This window comes from Molothrus aeneus, chromosome 1 (genome assembly GCF_037042795.1).
Source record: "Molothrus aeneus isolate 106 chromosome 1, BPBGC_Maene_1.0, whole genome shotgun sequence".
In the NCBI taxonomy this organism is placed as follows: Eukaryota; Metazoa; Chordata; class Aves; order Passeriformes; family Icteridae; genus Molothrus; species Molothrus aeneus.
Window position 1 is genome coordinate 129548995 of NC_089646.1, and position 14598 is coordinate 129563592.

Sequence of the window (14598 nt, forward strand, 5' to 3'; positions counted from 1 at the left end):
TTGAATACCCCATACCTGATTGAAGATTGCTCTAATTAACTAGTTTAGAACTTTTAGGTTGAGCTTTCTGACTGTTCCTGACTGGAACTCTGGAGATACCTTAACATAGATGATCCCCAGACTTAGAGCAAAAGGCGTTAAAAACTTTTGTAAAAGCTGACCTTTTGGAATGGTTTTATTTATTTGGAAAACTCTTGCTTGCTGCTGTTGAGTCTTTATAGGAGAACTGAGCAGGAGCCTCTGTATTGTCCAGAGGTTTCAGACATTACAGCTCAGTTGGTGGAATAGTCCAGAGTGATGAAGCAATGATGCTCTTGCATTCCCCATCCCCAGGGACGTGTGCATCCATGGTATTCAGACTAACTACAGCATTTGTGGATACTTGGTGTGAAACTGAAATAGTTACAGGGAGAAATTGACACTGATTTTCAAAGTGTCATATCCCTGTCAAGTACTGAGGATCTTGGAAAGTAATGGAATTGTATTCAAATATTAATGTTACACTTACGTAGTCAAGAGGAGGGACGCTTATATGGCTTTTTTTGACAGAACTGCACCTGTAAGCACAGTGTAAGTATTTTCTGGGTTTACATACACTTCACTGGATTTAAAAGTTAGCAGGTTAATCTTGATACCTGGAGGAAACAGTTGAACCACCTCACTGAACATGAACTCAGTGGCCTTACCCATTTGCACATGGAATTGACTTTAGCAAGTTACAGATCTTACTTTTACAAATTAGGTATTCCTGTATTTTTTTAAATTACATCACTGCACTTGGACCATGATGTTCCATTTCCAGAAGCATCTGAGCCTTTATTCTGGTATTTAAGGATCAAGATCAGTAGAAAAGATGGTTAGGATAATTTTACACCTTTATAAAAGTAGTTAGGGACATAATCACCATTCCTAGAATTGGAAGGTGATAATCTGTTACAGTACATAATAAAAATTAGAATCCAATTAAGAACAGGAGAAAGGGAAGTGTATGGAGGGCAGAGGTTAACAAGGCTTTCTGAGGAGAGCTTGGTGCATCTCTCAGTCACCAGGGAAAAAGTAACAATGACTTCTTTAATACATGAAAGCACTTGTCGAAAAAGCAGTCATCACATTTACGAAACAAAGGGCTACATTCCAGTATGGAATCAAGGGAAGTTGACAGACCATGACTAAAAAAATTCCAGTGGGGATATCTGATCCACTTTTAGAAAGGAGCACAGCTCTGCAGCATATGTGAGTTCTGTCTTAGACACACTTTAATGAAGACGTTACCTGCTTCCCTTACTGAAAGGATGTGGCTTTCAGCTAGCATGGTAAATACTTAGACTGGATGCAACAATGTGCCTTGAAAAATGCCCTTTTTAAATTTTTTTTAAGCCTTTATCCAACTGTAAGAAAGTTCTGAGTAGTAGGGTTCTGTGAGGTAATTCCATGTGTCTGGAGAAATCAAGGTATTCCCGAAAATTAAGAAGCACATATAATCATGCGAGTGGAACACAGCATAAGAAATATTTTACTCTTGTGCCTTTGAACACAAAATATGAAGGTATCTTTACATAGGTCACTGAATGGTGCAGTGGGTTTTGTTTCAGAAAGCCTTCTCTGATCTCAGCAGTTACGCTGATCTTTTAAATACCACAGAAGGTTCTTCATTTCCCCCGTTCTTCCACTCAAGTGATCTACAATATGTGATGATGAAAAATGTCCTGTATTGAGTGATCAGCCTTCTCTTACTACAAACGTGTTTTCATGTGCTTACAGTCTTTGTTCTGACTGTGAAGCCCCTAAAGTGTGGCAGTGCTGCCTCCTGCTTTGCTGAGCAGAAAATGATTCTGTGGGCCTGAGATGCTGTGAGTGTTGAGTGCAGAACTGACACCACACACTGCACACCCTCCTGTGGGGCCTGTCAGCACAGGGACAGACAGGGGCTGGGCAGCACAGCTTGAACAGGCAAACCCAGGAGGGATTGGGGGTGTCTGCATGGAAGCCCCCATTGTACGTGGGGCAGCCAAGCCTCTCTGCAGCCTGTGCCCCTCTGATGGGGAAACCTGCCAGGATGGTGGTGTGGCCATGCAGAAGCTTTAAAGGTGCAAGTGCAGGGCTCTGCAGAAGCAGCCCTGACAGCCCAGGTAGCACTCAGCTGGCTGCCCTCTCTGCTGAGGCAGCTGTGCAGCAGGCACTGTGTGGGGTGTAGGATTCCTTACTGCCACTAAATCACAGCTCAGCCAGCTCCTGGCAGGCTGCTACGTCCTGACTCTGGACAGAGGATGGAAGGAAGGACAGACAGCCCTTGGAACAAGAAAATTTACTGGAAGTCAAGATGTAGCCACTTTTCCCAACTCTTGGGATTTTTTTTTTTAATGGTAAGTAGTTTTTATTTTCTTCCAAAGTACAGTTAAAATTTGTTGAAAGATAGGGAATTTCAGCTTTTCTGAAAATGATTACTCAAAATACCCTTTAAACAGGGGAATTGTTTGCTACTGGTATGGTTTTAAGGTGCCTCAAAACTCACGTGAGGAGAGCTGTTCTAAACCATCACTGTTACCTTTGAGCTGTATTCAGAGACCTTGCATTAATCCCATGGATTTCACTGAAAACAATGTTTGCCTACCCAAACCTTTGAAAAACTGGCATTGCCGGTTAGATGTAGCAGTAGGAGCTGCTAGTTGGGATAAGTGAGACCCAAGCATTTTGACCTAAGGATTGCTCTCTTATTTTTTGTCCTCTTGTAGCTGGATTTGAAATAACAACAAAAACCCTTCTTTAAACCTACCAAGTGCTAAGCCATAACAACTACTTGATCTTTGAAAAATACAGAAATATTCGTGATAAGATGCAACTTCAATATGAATACAGATAATTAAGCTCAATTCAATGTTCTTTACATTGTGCTCTGCTGTCTCCAAACTCTCCTTTTGAGAGATGAGTGACAAAAAAGTGTTCTGAAGACTTTCTGTCCTGTGTAATTCAGTTTCCAGCTGAAAGCAGGAAAGCTGAAGCAGCTCTCAAGTTTGGTGTGATTTTCCTGGAGTCAGCACTTCACATTATCACCAGTTTTTGGGAGCTGAGAGTCAAATTACCTTCTCTCCTCAGCAAGGCTGAGGTGTGGCTTCAGTAGATGCAAAGCACTTCTATCTTTAACCATATGCTTGAAAATACAACTTTATATTCTTATATAAATCTAGAATATTAAATATTCTAGAGGTATGGATTTGCTTCACAGATGAGCAGGGACACAAAAGGCAGGAGCCATCCCTGGCTGGAGTGGGAGGACTCCTGGATCCTGGAGTGAGGCTCTAACTGGCCATCCCTTATTTCCACTGTTTGGGTGAGGGATGCACCTCAGGTTTTCCAGTGGGCTAACAGTTATTAGCAGTGAAATACAGGGTAGAGCCAAGTCAATCATGCCACATGCCAAATTGCTTTTTTAGAACTAGGAAGAAAATGACAACTTCAGATTCTGGTCCCAGGCAAAATACAGCACCAATTATGGCTTGAAAGTAGGAGTTGCTAAGGGCTTTGGAGGGTCACTCTGCAATCACACAGGTTTGCTTGGTCCCTCAGGAACCCACATTTCTGGAACACCCAAGGTTCCTGTAGCAAACAACAAACAAGGCAGTTTTAGATATCTTTGAAGAACTTTCTGGTAGAGCTGTTCTGCAGAATTATTTTTTTTTTAGAATATTTTTTTTTCCAGAAACCTTTCAAGGTCACTTCTCAGATGGTGGTTTTGCCCTCCTGGCCAGGCCTCCAGATGTTACCAGACTGTGGTGGCTAAAAGTAGCCTTGAAGGAGGCTGAAACAGGTTCCCCCTAACTCAGCTGCTTGATGCAGATCTGGAATGCTGTAATTCATTGCTGACCCATTACTTTGTGTGACTCCTGACTGGGAGGAAGAGGGCAAAAAGAAAAGGTTTCAAGGACAGAACTTCAGATATGTCATGCCCTGGATTACATGTCTGAGGCTTGTCTTGAAAAGGGATTGGAAAACAGTATTTTCAATCATAGACTACCTTCTTTTTGTTTTGTTCTTTCTTAGGGTTGAGTGTGTTTTATGGTGGTTTCTTTCTTACTCTAGATGTGCTCCTCTGAATCAACTTAGCAAATTATTTTTGTTGACCAGACATTTCTCCTTGCATGGCAGGAAACATCAGTTTTAGTGGGAGAAATTACTCCTTTACTGTTTGTTTGCTTTATGGTCTTTTTTCTTGCTTTTAATCCTGGTCCCTTTATAAACTGTACTGTAGTGCTTTAAAGTTGGAGCATTTCATCAGGAATCAACATATTTTGGTGAGTAAAGTGGTGGTGCATTAGCTGTAGATGAGCGTGCCACCCAAATAAAATCTGAATATCATACACCTGAGCTGCCATCCCAACAGACTGGTGTGGACCCCAGGTGACCTGTAGGACAGACACATCAGCTTGTCAATGTGTAAATTTGCAAAGCCAAGTCCCTACTGCTGAATCTTTCAGGTTCCTTAAAGAGGAAAGAATTTTTTTTACATCTAAGTGTGATCATTTTATTTCTTTATGTTTCAAAAGTAACACTTGGAAATGTTTTCCTCTGGTGCTTTCTGCTGCTGTATAGCCACACAAGGAGGGGAGAGGAAGACTGATCCCCAGCCTTGTGCTACAGAGCCAAGTGCTTGCCCATTGCACTGAGAGTTTTTTAAGAGGCTCATTACAGTTTAACCTTCTGGGACAGGGTATTTAAGCTGTTTTGCTGCTAATGCTAAGCCATTTAGCATCAGCACATCTAATTCCACTCCTACTGCCAAACAAACTGGAGAACCCTTCTAGGTCAGTGAGGTTGTCTCTGGATTGCCAGCAAGTGGCATTTCATGAATGAGAATTTTTCTGGCCCAAGGATGTTCCTGGAGTGGCCAAAGGGGATTCCAGTAAGCTTTGTAAAGAAAACACTGAACTTCAGCAAAGCATCTTGGTGTGGTTTGAGACCTGCCTGTTTTTCTTTATGCAGCTTCACAGTTTTATTCAAGGTAGAGGAAGGTTAACTCCTCAGTGCTTACAGCTGAGCTCTCACCCAAATGCTGTCAGGCATTGCAGTGTGACTCCAGACCATTCATCTCCACGTGCTCACCATGCCATGTGTGGAGGAGCAGTGACCATGGAGGGGTGACAGGCTCTTGCACTAGAGCAGAAAATCACTGAAGCAAGGTGCCTACCCTGTAACAGGGAAACAGAAGTGCAGGTCTATTTTCTAAGGCAGCAAACATCAGCAGTGAGCAAGTTCCTTCTCCAAAATGAAACAGGTCCAGCATAGCTTGACTTTCCAAGGAAAGAGGATGGACTTTACTTCCTGCTGCCTATCAGTAGTATAAATAAGTCTGACATTTGCATAGCAAATTTTGTAACTATCCATCTTTTTCCAGTCTGTTTTTGTCATGCTTGAAATTCATTGTGTGTTACAGCCCCAGCAAAACAGCAGGTTGCACAGCTGGGCTATAGAAACAGTTTATGTTTCAGTCGTAGGGAGGATAAGTCTGTGGTGTTAAGTATTCTGAAAGATAAACAGTTATTTTCCAAAGAATGCAAACAGGCACTCTGGTGAGGTGAGCAAAGAAAATGCTGATGGCAAGACTACAACAAAAGGAAGGAAGAAGACGTGCTGAGAGAGATAGGGAAGTGAGGCAGCAAAAATTTACCCTCAAAGCACACAAGAGATTACACAACCCAACTTCCAGGTCAGCCCTCAGAGCTGGGACCATTCGAGTAGCACATGCAGTGACCTTCATGTTGTAGGACTAGGAGGTGTTTCACAAGCTGCTCACACATGGACACACATGAGAATTTTTAGACAGAAAGCAACCTAGAAAAATGATCTGGACTTAATACAAAATGGGATCAGGTTCATTAGATGTGACCTTCAAAAGCACAGTTAGATTTCTACCTTTTTTTCTTTTTTCACACCTTTTTCTAAATTAAAAATTTGTCTGTTAATCATATATCAGGCCTGTGTTACTGACAAAACTGATGAGATGTTGATGAAAATCTGGTTTTGGTTGTACTGCTATCCACAGTAGAAATTTAAGTCACAATTAAGGTCCTAGAGGAACCAGTAAAAATGACATCATCATTGGAGTGAAGATACCAAATGCTGCACACGTAAGAGTTTTATAGGAGTGCCTAATTGATTTGGAGTTTTCTTCGCTAAAAAACCTGCCAGTGCCTGATGAGAGCTGGGGTATGTCATCACAGCCTCAGTGGTTTCTCCTCTTCCATTACTGCAGGAGCTCAACATGATTATCCTGAAGGGTTGGTCAGCTAGGGGAGTTCTGCTTCAGCACCTCTTTCAGTGGTACAATACATACCAGGAACAGTTCTTCCCTACTCTGGAAGCTGCTGTGTATACAAGGCCCAAGGTTTTGAATAAGCTTGCAAAGTAAAATGAAGATTGAACTTGACATTGCCAATTGCAGCCTGCCCAAGCCAAGGACAGCTTGCAGCCATCATGTGGGAGCTACCTGCCTGCTGCCCACCCAGCTGCCTTCCCTGGTTCCTGCTGTCAGGAGCAGCTGCCCTGGCAGACAAACTGCCTAAGGGAGCCCTGGGGCTGCTCAGCAGCATTCAGCAGATTGGGAGAGAGGCGTGGGGTTAGGAAAGCAGAAGGTGATGGATTTTCAGGAGGGGGAAGGAAATAGTTCTAATGGTTGGGGTGCAGTGGACAGTGCTCCTACAGTGGGATAAACATAATAATAGCAGGGAAAAAGCCTCCAAAGTCCCTTATTAAATATTTTTGTAGTACTTCACATTCTAAACCCATGGAAATGTAAAGGAAAGATCCAGGATGCTTTCTAGTCAAACTGCACTTAATTAAGGAAACCCCTGGAAGTCAGATGAAAAGCTAAAATTGATGCCTAGGTGGCCATTTGGTGGTGACAGAAAATTTATATGGGGAAGGTTGGCTTCCAGTGATCACCTGGATGAAGTCTGTGATGAGTTCACAGCCTCCTGTGTATGAGACTGTGCCTCATACCTCTAAAGAGTCACACTGATTCATGAGTCACCTTCTCCTTTATCCTATTATACCTTGGGATTGATAACAAAGGGGTGAGAAACAGAAGTTGCTGGGCTGGTTTTAGCCTAGTAGTTGACTTAAAAAGAAACTTTACTGTAAAAACTATAGACTAAAAAATATCTGGATTTTCTATCTCTGGATTTCAATATTTTTCTTTCATCAAATGGATGAAACAAGGTGGCAAATTACTCAATTGCCTGTTCATTGGTAATTCTGTATATATGGTATTTTGTTGCAAAAGGATGAAGAATCTTCTTCCCCAAAGAAGTTCAAGAGCTTATTCTCTTGGTTCTTCTGAGGTTGTGCTGCTTCTCTGTCTCCATGAGCACCTGGAGTGGGCAATGTGTGTGCTGAGCACCTGCTGCTGACCACAGGAGAGCCCCCAGGGCTGCACCCCAGCTGTGCCTCACTTCCCTGAAACAGAGCAAATTCCAGCAGAGCCATGAAGTTCCCCTCCCAGCAGGCCAGCACAGTGGATGCCTGAGGCAGTTGTGCAGCTTAACCAGTTCATGCATTATGGTCATTAATGTCTGGGACATGGACATCCTGTCCAAGGCTGACAGTGTGAAGGACAAGTCAGCCAGGGAGGGGAGAGCCAGTCCTGAGCTGGGAGGAAAGCATAAGGACATGGCCATCCCTGTCTGCACTGATGCAGAATTCCATCCTGGTCCTCAGGAATTCAGTTCCTTTGAACCTGGAAGTTGAATGTGGCCAATCTCCTTCCCCTGCCCGTCAGCCCCTCCTCACTGGGGAAGGCACTGAGGGATGAACCCCAAGGAGCTGGATGGATTTCCTGCAGGCCTCCAGAGCTGGCTGCAGGGGACACAGCTCACCCACAAAGGCCAGCCAGAGAGAGGGATGAGCTCTCTGTGCTGCAGTCACACCGAGCCTCACTGCTGCTCTCTGTGTTCTGGGATGATAATAGGAAATTATATTTTCTTGGAATGATAATGAGGAAGCCTCTCTGCCCTTAAAAGCTGTCCTTAAAGGTCACACCTGAGACATTGGCAGAGAAATTCAATGTGGCTGACTGCCTTGCTCCTGCTCCTATTCCCTGGCTGAAGAATGGAATTCTGTCTGCAGGGCTGCAAGGTTTGACTTAAGCTCATGTAAGAGATCTTTTTTATTGAAATGTTCAATTACAGCATTTACTATTCAAACAAGGAACTTCAAGATGTAATTAAAACCTTATACAAAATCACGGATATTTCTGAGGGTGTGTAAGCTGAATTTGGAAGAGACTCCATGTCACATATGGAGCAAAAGCTACATCACACTCTCCCTAGCAAGGTTCCTGGAACAAATTAAAGAATCAGTTAATCCTTCATAATGAAATGAAATGTCCAGGAGATGAGCCAGATGACCTTCTCTTGATTCAAGAAATGTCTGTTACACTCTGATGATACATTTTTCTTTTACTTGCAAGTCCTGCAGAATTGACTCTGATACTGGGGTTTTTTTTGACAAGATCCTCTTTAATTATGTCTTTTCTATCATGTGGCATGTGCTAAGGCTTCCAGTTGTGTCGTAGACTGAAACCCCTTCTTGTAAGACTATGGAATATGATCCCAATACTACCAGGTGGAACGTGCCTGGGCTCGTCCGGCCCTTGCTGCTGGACCAAAGGCGGCAGCTGTGGTGTTTCACCTCAGAGACACCCCTGGCTGGCTGGATGCTGCAGCTGGCCCTTGGAACAAGTCCAGGCATGGTAGGAACTCAGTTTACCTCTGATGGAAAGGCTCCAGGCTAGGTGAAGAGGAAAAGGAGACGGATTCTGCAGAGGATTTAATCCAGAGTTTTATTCCAGGGTCACATATGTCTGAATCTTGTAACAGCTCCCAACAAAATCCCAACTGCATGGTCCCGTGTCTGTTAAGCTCGGGGGCAGGGGGAGGGAAGGGACAGGTGAGCCACCAACCAGGTGGGAGGGGGGGAAGGGGACAATGACACCTAGACTGGCCAATGACCCCAGGGCTGAGGGGCATCTTTGGAACTTTTGCCAATCACACAAAGCCCTTGCTGGAATGTTAAGATTGATGGACAGCACTTAGCAAGGGGGCAAGGGGGAGGGGAAAGGAGAGCTTGGCACACCTGGGGGACTGGGATAGGTGAAACAGGAAATGGCATCACACTGCAACATAAGACCATATGCATCTGATAAACACAAAACCCACCAAAATAACAAATCAAGACGTTATCAGACTCCGTAATGCAATTTATGGTGTATTACAGCAAGAAATAAAATCCACATTTAAAAAAAATGAAAATGTTGTTTATGTTGTTGATGAAAAACCAAGTATTTTTGTAGTTACTTAAGAGCTACTGTTGAAAGTATTTGACACGCACCTTCAGCTGCATCTCTGAGGAGGCCTGAGGTCTGACTATTCTGTGGCTGAGGAAGAAGCACTGAGAAAAGGGTGTGTTGTTTCTCAGAATTCTCAGAAGATGCAGAATTACCTGTGAGAAGAGGAAAACCTCTCAAGAAATGCTTCTGCTGTTGATAATGGTAGCAAATGGTGTGCTGGGCTCTACAGGGCATAGCTAACACATGCCCTGGGGACTTGTGCACTCAGCTGTTGTTCAGTGCGTCTGTAGAATTCCTCCAGAGGCTGAGTTCATTTCTCTGTCCATTACTGTCTGGCAGCTCCATCTGCTATGTGTAACCTCAGTGCAGAAATGTCCAGAGACCTAAGTATTAAAGCCTTGGTGCCTGTAAATGAGCACTGTTGGCAATTCAAACTGAAAGTTCATTTTTTGTATTCAGTAAAGAATTCTAGCTCTTCTGGTAGAGCAGCAACATGTTTTCTGTCCAGAACACCCAAAATCTTACTTTTTGCCTCACTTATAGGACAGCATCATTATCTGTCTCATGGCAGCAAGTGGCTGGTGTGGTAGGTCATGGACTAGAACGATGTCAGGCTCCACATTTCAACACACATCCAGACTAATGGAGCAGTTTTGAGCCCAAAGACCCCTGGACAGTATTCCTCAGCATCAAACCACAGAAGAGGCCATGGTGCTGAGCTGTAAAGCATCTAACCTTTGGACTTGGTACTGTAGATGGAGAAGGCAGAGCAGGAGTGTCCCCTCCACCTGTCTCCAGGAGCAAGCTTCAACGTGCAGGGTGGTGGTAATCCCTGTGGCCCCCTCTAAAGCCAACAGAACAGAACAGAACACTCTACATGGGTGACTAATGCTGTGTGTAACAGGCACAGGCATCTCCTGGAGATGCCCTTCCCTCCCGTGGTGGGCAGGCGAGGCCTGTGTTTGATGGCTGGAGCCCGAGGAGCTGCCCCTCTGCATCCTGCTCGTGCCTGCTGCGTTGTGCCTGTGCAGCCTTGCCCGCTGCCCTTTGGCCCCCTCAGTGCCAGGCTCGCTGCGTTTCAAGGTCCCTGTCCTGGCAGCAGCTGCGACAGTGCTCCAGAAGGGCACCCTCTGCAGGGCTGGAGACGACAATCCGGGGAGCAGGGAGATTCTTAACGCTGCTGTTCTATAACAAATTCCCTCGCTTCCAAGCAGTGGGGAAAGCAACTCCTGCAAAATCCTCCAGGTTTCCTTTCAATTCTGTGCTTACGTGGCTGAAGCAGGAGGGCAGCAGAGCCACCCCTTGACAGGGTTGGTGCCTGCAGTGACCCTTGTGCCTACAGACACCCCAGGGCCTCAAGAAGCTGTTTCTTGCCAAAATCACAATCTCTAGATAAACAGAGGGGCTGTGCAGACAATAAGCCTTTGATTCAACCTGTCATACGTGCAAATCCAAATGCTGCCGAGAGTAAGTATTCAAGCAGAAAAAGCATTCAGGAAACCTGCAAATTGGGACCTCGACACATTTTTTCATTAATTCCAAGCTGTCTGCAGCATGTGGGTGCTACCTGCATGGAGTGGTGCTTGCCAGGACACCGACCTCCTCTGCCCTGCAAAATGAAGGAAAGGAGCCCAGGTGGCCCCTGCAGCCCCCACACAGCTGAGGGAGGGGGAGCAGTAACAGGCCAGGTACGGAGGCTGGTCCTTGTGCTGTGCTGCACCCAGTCCTGGGCAGGGAACTGGCTGTTCCTGAGATCAGCACAGGCCTTGCTGTTGTCCTTCAGAGAAACTGTATTGGAAGCTCAACAAGGCAGAAAGTACATGCTGCAAATTGAGAGCAAAAGCATCATGGCAAAAGGTGTAGCTGACACTGCAGGGTAAGATTTGCAGTCCTGCTGTCTCTTTCCCTGCACTATCCTCCGCATCTCTTTGTGTGGTTTCACATTCAGAAAACTGATGAGCTGAAACCCAAGCTGTATTTTCTGTAGTGAGATCCCTGACTGTGAGGGCATGAGGCACAGCATTGGCACCTGGACTGGGGGACCACCCTTTGTAATCACAGCCCTGCATGCAGAGCCTGATCCTACCAACTTGCATCAGCCACATGCAGGACTCGGCTGCTCCATCCCGTGGAGCAAAGCTGTATTTTGTGGGAGCATTTATGATCTAAGCCTGACTGATTCATCCATGAGCCACTCCTGTGTGAAGCAGAGGTCACTCACTGCTGGATCCTGTCCTGCACACACTCTACTCCTGTGTAAGATATAAATCAAGGCTAAAAATGTTTACAGTTTTTTTCTATTCCTGAAAAGAAACTAGGTTAGGCAATAAAAAAGCACTTTGTTTCACCATTTTTTTCCCAAAAGGAAAGAGGAAGGTGAACTTTTTGTTTATAAACAATACATATTAAAGGGTTTTCGTAAGAGTTTATCTCATCCTCATGTTGTGTTGTTACTTAATGAAAACAACATGCTGGTGAGATCTCTTAACATTTGCTGCAGGATTATGATTTTGGGGGCATGCTGCAGTAACCAGCATGAGCTGGAGACAGAAGCCATGAAAGGTTTGTAGGGAAACAATCCATACACTGTATCAGACCAAGTTTAGATCATTAACACTGGGTACAGCATCTCTTGGTGCATTTTCACTTGATAATCTCTCCACAACACATAGCCAGGATCCTGGGTGAATAAACTGAATTTTACAGTGTTTGCCATCTCCTACCAGCTCAGTTGCAGGAAAGGGGATGGGAAAGGGAGAGTGGGGGATTAATTTGATTTCCATTGCCCTTCACAACACTTCACCCACCACACTGAGGTGCCCAGACTCCAGCACCTCTTCCAGAAACAACACAGGATTGTTCCCACCTGCCTTCATCAAAAACCAAAACTCTGGCATTGCCTGCAAGTGAGGGGGTTGCTGCTTGTCAAGATGAGCCATGGTAACTGAAAAGAAGGTAGTCTCTAGGGGTTCTTAATATTCCTAAATTCCTGAAGTACATGAGCAGTAAGATAAAAAAAGCCTAATTAATTTTGCATTTGAATTAGTCTTTTGGTGAAGAACTTTCATTTCACGATCAAGAAGACTGGCAACAGCTGCTGAATCAATGTCAGTATGGCAAGAATTTAGTGGCACCTCTCACCTGAGACCAAGACAGTCTGGGAAACTGCCTTTGAAAGCACACAGCTGAAGGGAAAGGTACAATCCAGACATTGTTTTTCATGCTTTATAAACATGATGATATAGCAGCTTCAGCAGTTGATGTTAGGATTGCAGCTGCTTGGCCGATGCTGTGCTGTGACCTTGGGCCAGGACTGCTGTCCTGAAGGGTGGTACCTGTGGGGGGCACGGGGAGGGGCCTCTCTCCTGTCCAGCTGTTTGCATGGCACAAGTGAATGTCCCAGCTCCTGCAGCCCCTCTGCTCCCCTCCCCAGCTGTCAAGCACCAGAGCCCCTGTGAGACCCCAGTGGATGCTGAGGCTGTGGCAGTGGCCCTGGGAGGCTGCCAGGAGAGAGCAGCAGCTGTCTTCCCATGCTGAGGTTTGCTGAAATGGACACGCTTATGTTGGAGTTCAAGCCCAGCCTTTGGGGTGTTAGCAATAATTTACACTGCTGAAAAGGAGACCATGAGATCATCTGAAGTTGCCTTTTGTGAGAGTTTAAAACTACACTGTCTGGGATGTGATGAATACTGCTCACAAAGACTCAGGCGACCACCCAGGAGTTAATATGATTAAGATCATTTATTCCTTTTGTAATTCTAAGAAAGCTTTCAGGTTCATCAAGTGAGTGGCTTCTGTTCCTTTTATGCTGAGATGGGTACACCTACTAGAGCTCGCTGTGTGTCACTTTGACAAAACACACTTTCTGAGCCTTATTTACATGAAAAAAAATCCAGATTATTATAAACATTTCTATTCACATCAAAAGCATTTTTATTTTGCAAGCCTTTCTTTGTTATTTCCTTTGCTACTGAATCACAGCTGCTGAGAGGGATGCTGGCATGTTGCTCAGCCTTCCCGCCCACCGCTGCCGAACCAGTGGGGTTTCCATTCCTGCATAGGGATGTCAGGTCTGCCACCAGGGACAGTGGCCCAGGGACATGTGCATGCTCAGAATAACCCCTGCACCGTCCAAGCTGAAGGCTTCAGCCCCAGGAGAGTCAAGGAGAGCTGCAGGGTCCGACGTCCCAGAATTGCTCTGCCCAGGCTTTCCCATGCACGTGTGGGGTGACCATCCCTCCTGCCCACCATGAGCATTGATGACCAGAGGTGAGAGACAGACAACAAAGTCTCAGCAGGGAGCCAGGAGGAGGAGCAAGAGCCTACAGCACCCAGGTCCTGCTGAACCACAGTTCCTGTGTCTGCTGGGCACAGAGGCAGCTGGGCAGGGGCAGCAGGGGAGGTGCTGCTGCAGGTGATGCCAGCCTGAGCAGGCCCTGGGAGACACAGCACCCGGTGCTGAGTGCTGTACTGCTGGCACAGGGCCTGGCCTGACAGCTGGAGAAACAGAGGAGACCAGGAACTCCTTTTCAAGGTGAGAACCGGCTCAGGTGAGCCCAAGGAAGGACATGGCAATGTGGCTGCTGGGCCCGGCCTGCAGAGCTGAGCTGCAGTGAAACAGGACATGGCCATGGCACACAAGTACAGGTGCCACAACAGCAGGGTGGCATCTGGCTTTGCAGTGGGATTCCACAGTTCACTGTGGGGTGCGTTCTGGGCCCCTCTTTCTCATTCTGCTGATAGCATGCTTGTTCTCAGTTGTCTCTCTGCGAAGACCCTGCAGTCAGTCCCACGAGATGTTACATAAATCAGTTACTAATTTCTTCAGTGACTGAAATACCAGCCGGCCCCCGAGTGGCTCAGCTAAAGAAGCAAACCTGGCGGGGGTGAGAGGAGAGGACAAGAAACGCCCCACAAGCCCAGCAGAGCGTGGGATGCAGGCAGCAGTGGCAGCTAAGCTGAGAGCAGGGTTTGCATCTGCCCAGCAGAAGGAACACTTGGCCCAGCCAGGGTGTTTCCAGCACAGCTGTGAGCCTGCATGCAGCGGGCAGCCGGGCCCACGCCCAGCTGCTCCCTGCACTCTCCTCCCCCATGCCCAGGAAAGATTCTCAGGTTCTCACTGCAGTGAGTACATAAACAGCTCGGTCCTTCAGATCCAAGCAAGGCAGGCAGGCTGCAACCTACCTGGGCAGAGGTGATGCCACCTCCTGCCCCTGGGGAGGAGCAACCCAGGCACCAGTGCAAGCTGCACAGACTAG